The sequence below is a fragment of the Photinus pyralis genome, unplaced genomic scaffold (genome assembly GCF_008802855.1).
Source record: "Photinus pyralis isolate 1611_PpyrPB1 unplaced genomic scaffold, Ppyr1.3 Ppyr1.4_LG5, whole genome shotgun sequence".
Taxonomy (NCBI): domain Eukaryota; kingdom Metazoa; phylum Arthropoda; class Insecta; order Coleoptera; family Lampyridae; genus Photinus; species Photinus pyralis.
Genome location: NW_022170596.1, coordinates 7,574,433 through 7,580,725, shown reverse-complemented (window position 1 = coordinate 7,580,725; position 6,293 = coordinate 7,574,433). Strand labels below are relative to the sequence as shown.

General features: G+C 36.0%; 1 long non-coding RNA gene across 1 annotated transcript; it reads right to left on the bottom strand.

Moving 5' to 3' along the window:
- Positions 1 to 5,203: 5,203 nt before the first annotated feature.
- On the bottom strand, positions 5,204 to 5,685 carry LOC116170453. The gene is made up of 2 exons (XR_004145239.1): positions 5,504 to 5,685; positions 5,204 to 5,378 (listed from the first exon to the last, which is right to left on the bottom strand). It is a non-coding gene; the product is annotated as an uncharacterized LOC116170453 (long non-coding RNA).
- Positions 5,686 to 6,293: the final 608 nt, after the last annotated feature.

Genomic DNA, 6,293 nt, shown 5'->3' with positions numbered 1-6,293 from the left:
GTAAGCTTGCAGGCCGAAGCGGAGCTGAGGCCTGCAATACGAATACTCGCAAAACATTTTTATGGACGTGTAATACACAAGATTTTTTGTGTCGAAGTAAAAAATTTGAGGGAACAACGTTCATTTTAAAATTTATATTTCTACCTCGTATAATTATAAGCAGTCATACTTGCATTCAAATTTCGAATATTTTGATGTTATGTTGGTAGCACAGACCAGTCGGCAGTTGGTAGCACAAGCATGTCAATTCACAACCGATATTTACCAGTTTTTAATTAAATGAATAAACAAAGCATTTACGTTAATTTAATTATTATTACAGATTTCTAAAGCGCTTAGCGCAGTCTTAAGAAGTTCATAACATTTAAAAGAAGCTGCGCTAAAACTAATAAGTAGTAAGTTGATTTCAATGGGAAACATAACCTTGAAATTTATTTCAATTTCAGCTAGTGCTTGCACCTATTTTGGGAATTGGGTTGCAATATTTTCATTTGCAAATTGATTTATCATATTAATTCCATTACATATAAGAATGATAACAAGTTTGTTTGGATATCTACTTCTCGTTGGCTGTCGATTACGAGGAGAGCAGCAAGAGGGCCGATGATTGCTTCGTGCAAATCTACAATTTGTTGTATGCAGTGTCGTTTGATTATTATGGTCTTACTATACGGAAGTAACTGATATCGGAAATTTTCATCATAGATATGAGCATAGATATCGACAAGAAACCGTTTTCATATGCGTACACCTCCTTTTCGGAAACTGTCATCTTCAGATAAATATACTTGCTTGTAGATATATAATTTATGGAATAATGTATACAGTTTAATGTTAACAATGGCAGAAACAATAATAATTACAAATCATATAGTGTCGTTACTCTTCATACGTTTAGTGTTGTGTTTTTTGACTGCGTTAATTTACATGCGAAACCATTTTTTGGCATTCGTGGCATCCAGTGTGGAAGTAGGTAAACTTCAATTTCCTATACTTTCAATTAGCTATCTGTTTTTTGCCATAAACCGTAAGTTTACCATCGGTAAACATGTAGGTACAAGTGTCATAACCGCACTAAACGAAAACTTGTAAGTGAAACGTACAATTCTTGATTAGGGTACTTACCTACCGCATTTACATATACGTATTACTGTTACCAAGCCATAAAGTGTGTAGTGTACTTAACCCCCAGGTTCTACGCTAACTTCACACTACAAGAACACGGAAATAAAATAAACCCGGCAACGTTTAAAAATGGCCACCCGAATGACTATTCCCTCTAAAACTAAACAAGATCCCGCTTAAATTTGAAAAGTGGCACGTGATAAAACATCTAAGGCAGGGCCCCCTTACGTTAGTTGTAGACAACGCTTTGACCTGAAGCACAGTAGGGAAGGAACGTTAAATAAAACACTGAAATTGTGAAAAGTTTGTTTAATAATGATCGTAATTATTATGATTGTGAAAACCCGGAAATTTAGTTGATGTACATTAATATAAACAAAGCCAAAAGGTGTCGTACTCTCGCAAAAGTCACTGCCAAGGATAAAAAGAGTACGACGTAAGAAAAACCTTGCAGTTTGATTAAAACAGTCCAAAAGTTAATTAACAAAATATTTTGTAAAAGTTTTAGCAGTAGTTAACAAAGATAGTAAATGCATATACACAATGTTGGTTACACTCAAGGTTAAAGCAAGTTTTTGGGGACAATGGGTCAGGTAGAAGCAGGTACCAAGATTCTGAGAAAGGGTTAAAAGTACAGGATGTGACTCATCTTTGGTGCAATAAAGTCCTTTTGTTGAAAGCAAGATGGAAAATTACATGGCCTTGTAGGCAAATTTGACTAAAAACAAAATATGTGGAAATTATTGAATCGCCACTCATTTAACGCACATAGATTCTAAACTGAAGAGCTTTGATTAGCGTAATCTCGCTCCTGCAAGATGGGTAGTCCGCCCCTGGTTTCGGGGTTTCGAACCTACAGTTGGATGTCGAAGACAGTGCACGGAATTAGGTGCCCTAACACATAATTATAGACTACAGTTTCTTTTTCCACCTTCCCGAGACTGCTTCATTCACGGAGAAAATTGTTAGTAACATACAACAAGTCAGTACATACATCAAACGAATCAGCAATTTCCACATATTAAAATAAAATGAAAACTTACATGAATGTAACTTCAAGGACAAGACCAAGTAATCAACATCAATAAACATAAATTAAGCAAACATTACACCAAAAACGTAAACAATTACAAACAATAGCATAACGGTATCACACATATGATTGCATTGCGGTTAAACCAAGTAAATTTCAAAAACAAATATTGAAACACACAAAAAAAATATAAAATGCGGCAAACAAAACACAAATACGATATAAAGAAATGCAAAAATTACTACCTGCATTAAATAACACAAAATAACAACAAACATTTATGGAGCGAAACGTTCACGACCGCCATTCAAGACAAGATGCCAAACGTAACTCCCGTTCGTGCTTTCTAGGTGGCGCAGGCAACTTTTTTTCCCACCTAGAAATTGCATGGTTGCCAACTCTCAAAAATGTATGTATCGTCGTAAGCTGTATATACAGGGTGGAACCTTTCAAGTGCTTAAAATGGAATTTGCACAAAAAATATGCCTATCATTCTAACAATTTAATTTAAATTTAGAAATGTCATTTGCAAATTAAATCAGTTCCACCAACCAATTTTTAGTGATATTTTTGCCGGCCTAGGCCAGCAAATCATAACTTTCTGGACTAATTTGGCTACAGAAAACAAAGCTTTGAAACAGGGAGACACAAAAAAACTATTACTTACTATAGTCCGTCTCACTTTGACTTTACAGTACAGGGAACATAGGGCAATGCGATCCTTATGGAAGTTTTTATTTTAATTGTCATAATTCCCAACGTGAAATGTCATTTTACTTCATTTACGCACTGATAATTAACAATTTATGGCCGATTTATAAACTTTTTCGATCGTGTTCGCGCTGGGCGTTCGTAGTTCACCGAAGATAACGAATTACAAATTAATAAGTCAAACTGTCAAAGTTGCACTAACGTTTTTGTTCACGTGTCCCCCTTGCGTGATAAGTTTGTATATCTGCAAATTGTTAAGTAGTTGGCCCAGCTTAACATAGTGTATGCAAGCTTGGGGTGCATTTCTAATAACTTGATTGGTTTAGGCCAAATATCTTAATATATTAATCTACGACGGTGTCATTATGACAGTTTTAGCATGGCCAATTGGATGTCATAACGGCTTTCATAAAAGCACTAGTATTCTTATGAATTCATAAAAGCACGCAAATGATAACTGCACTACCATCTATATTTACAAGCCGTCCTGAGAATTATGGCAACACTGCATGGAAGGCCGATTTCCTAAATTCAACTTGGCAGATTTCAGGTGTATTTTATATGTGTTTTGGGTGTAATATTCCTATTTACCTGTTTTAACAGAGCGAGATTGCGACAATTTTCGTTACTCCGTATGGAATCAACAGAAATTATTATTCAGGTAAGTTGCTAAACGAAATATATAGATTTGTTGTCATAATCAATAAAGAGGCTACTCGTTACTGGATCCTTTACAAGCACTTGTATTTGTTCAAAGCACCTGTACAAGCACAAATATGACCTACACACTAAGTGGTACGTAAGTACGGTAAGTGTTTATCGTGAAAGAATACAATTATGATTTTATTAGTTCTATATTTCAGGTATTCTAGCACGGACATGTCAAGTCGATTTTCTTAAGGAACCTTCCGACTTATTACCAGGAGTTCAGGGTACTAGAATTTAAAGTCTACGGGGCTCTCCTCTTTAAAAACTTCGTACCTAGACCCACTGGAGCAGCGACCGGCCTACAGTCTGCCATTCCGAATCGCACCTGGGTGTCGTTGATAAAACCTCCCTGATGCACAGCGACTTTACCGCCCTTTTGCCGAAATTATGTGCCCAAGCAGTGTGCTTCACCTCAAGCTCTTTCGACAGAAGTTCACCAATTTCGGAGTTCTCGATGGAAAACACATTTTGATGCAGTTGCCAATTTACAGCGTTCCGAATTTTAAAGTCAAATAAAAATGTCATTATCCATTTTTGTAAATGAATAAAATATATGTACAATTGTAAACTGCCTAAGTATCTTTCATCGGTATTAGAACCACCAAGGCGATAGAGAAAAGAGGAAAAATGCCATTTTTCAAGAGCAACAAGATGCCATTAAAACTTTTATCGGCCTTCCGATTGACTTTCGGACAACGTTGCCAAACTTCTCAGCATGGCTTGTAATTATAGACGGCCGTGCTACTAGGTACGGTGTCCCAAACATATAACGGGCGATCAAAAACGACTTGCTCTCGAGTCGCCTTTGGAAGTTCAAGTTAAATAAGGAAATGCCATGTAAACAAAAATTCCAAAGGTGACTCGACAGCAACTCTTACTTGATCGCATTGTATATAAATTATACCTATATGGATAAACGAGTTGACACGCTTATCGCCAACATTGGAAGAGGGAAATATACTTCTATCCTTAGATGTGGATGTGGAATAGGAGCTAATGCGCTTGCGTGTCATTAGTAGTCGTATTTACCCAGCATTTATTCCAGTTTGACATAACGGAACGAGGTTAAATCGTTTGTTTTGTTTATGTGATATTGAACTTTTGTGTAATTTTAATAGTAAAGAAGACTTTCGTAGTTATATAAATCAGTGTAGATAAGTGATACATAATTGTAAAGAAATACCTAATGTTTTGCAAACATACAGTAAGATAATGCTTCTGTTAGGACATATGAAAATAATGGCAGTTACCACCCCGTGTTTTGTGTATGGAATTGCGGGGCGTTTGGTAATCTTCATGTTGAAATCATGGCCTAATAAGAGTATATTAGGCCATGGTTGAAATACTACGATGGTAAATAAATTCCATAATAGTGACATTTTGCAAAAGTGGAAGAACACCAATATTCGCATGTGGCTCCTCCATGACTTTTATGTGTAGGATATGAGATATAAACTTCTAAACTAATAATTGGTAGGCAAAAATGAGCATATTTCACTTTTTGCCACCAGGCCGAGGGCTATGGTAAGAGACGTCATAATGCTGGGGTGCGACGTATTTTTATTCCGGGCTGAAGTGGATCTGGTAACTTTATACCGTTTCTTGTAAGAGCATTAAACTATCAAGTTTGCAGTTAACTTCTTTATTTAATACACTTTATTTGTCTGGGGTTACAATTTATTTACCCCATTATATTGTAATCTTCTAAAGAAGGAAGGCAGGTGATGTGCATTATTATTGGTCGGGGGCACCGGCCGGGCAGCACGATACTCCTTCCTTGCCATCTTGGCTACATGCTCCGCTATAGCAGAAAACAAAATGTGTTAAACATTATCTAATGTAGCTCATATTGCTAATTAGTACTTGATTTTCTAATTTCATGCAACTGTTGTGCGTATAATAGGTAATTAAAAGAAAAATACTTACCTCTTCTTTGAACCATACGGGCAAGGGCCTTTCGGAACAAGGCATAAGCAATCATCGCAGTAGACTACCTGAATGGCCACCAATACGAGCACAAGAGTATAAAGAAGGAACTTCATTTTTAAGTTTTAGTATTGCTATTGCTTTACTTACTTGTTACTCGAAAATGTCCACCGTTTTATAGTACATTAGAGGGCTGTAATCTTATCAATATGAAGTTTTAGGACACGTTTCATATAATATCCACCAATCACAGTTCAATGATGGACACAAACAGTTAAAAATATCAAAATACAATTCAGATAGATCTATCAATATCTACAATGTTGTCTAAAAAGGTAGCCCAACAACACTTGAGATGCTTATTTATCATATTACACACAATTTTCCTTTCGCAACGTCTTTCATATGGATTATGGGATTGGAAATTATCTCTTGGCTTTTTTTAGTAGCCTTCAAAATTTTGAAGGCATGCTATTAATCCATCCCTTAGCCCTGCAATACAGAAAATATGACAGTGTAATAATAACACTAAGGCGGTTTGGGCAAAACCAATATCCACAAATGCAGTACATGCCAAATTCCGCAAGGAGCTTTGTGGTGTGGAAACAAATAATTCGTTTTTTTAATATCTACTTGTAGCTCTTATGAACCATATGTAACTGTAATTGTCTAACCAATAACAATCATTTACAAGAGTTAAATAGGTACCTAATTCAAACTTCTGTCACTGTTGAGGCAGTGGCGTAGCATGCCCAAATTAAAAATGCGTCCCTTCGTAAATTACCTTAAT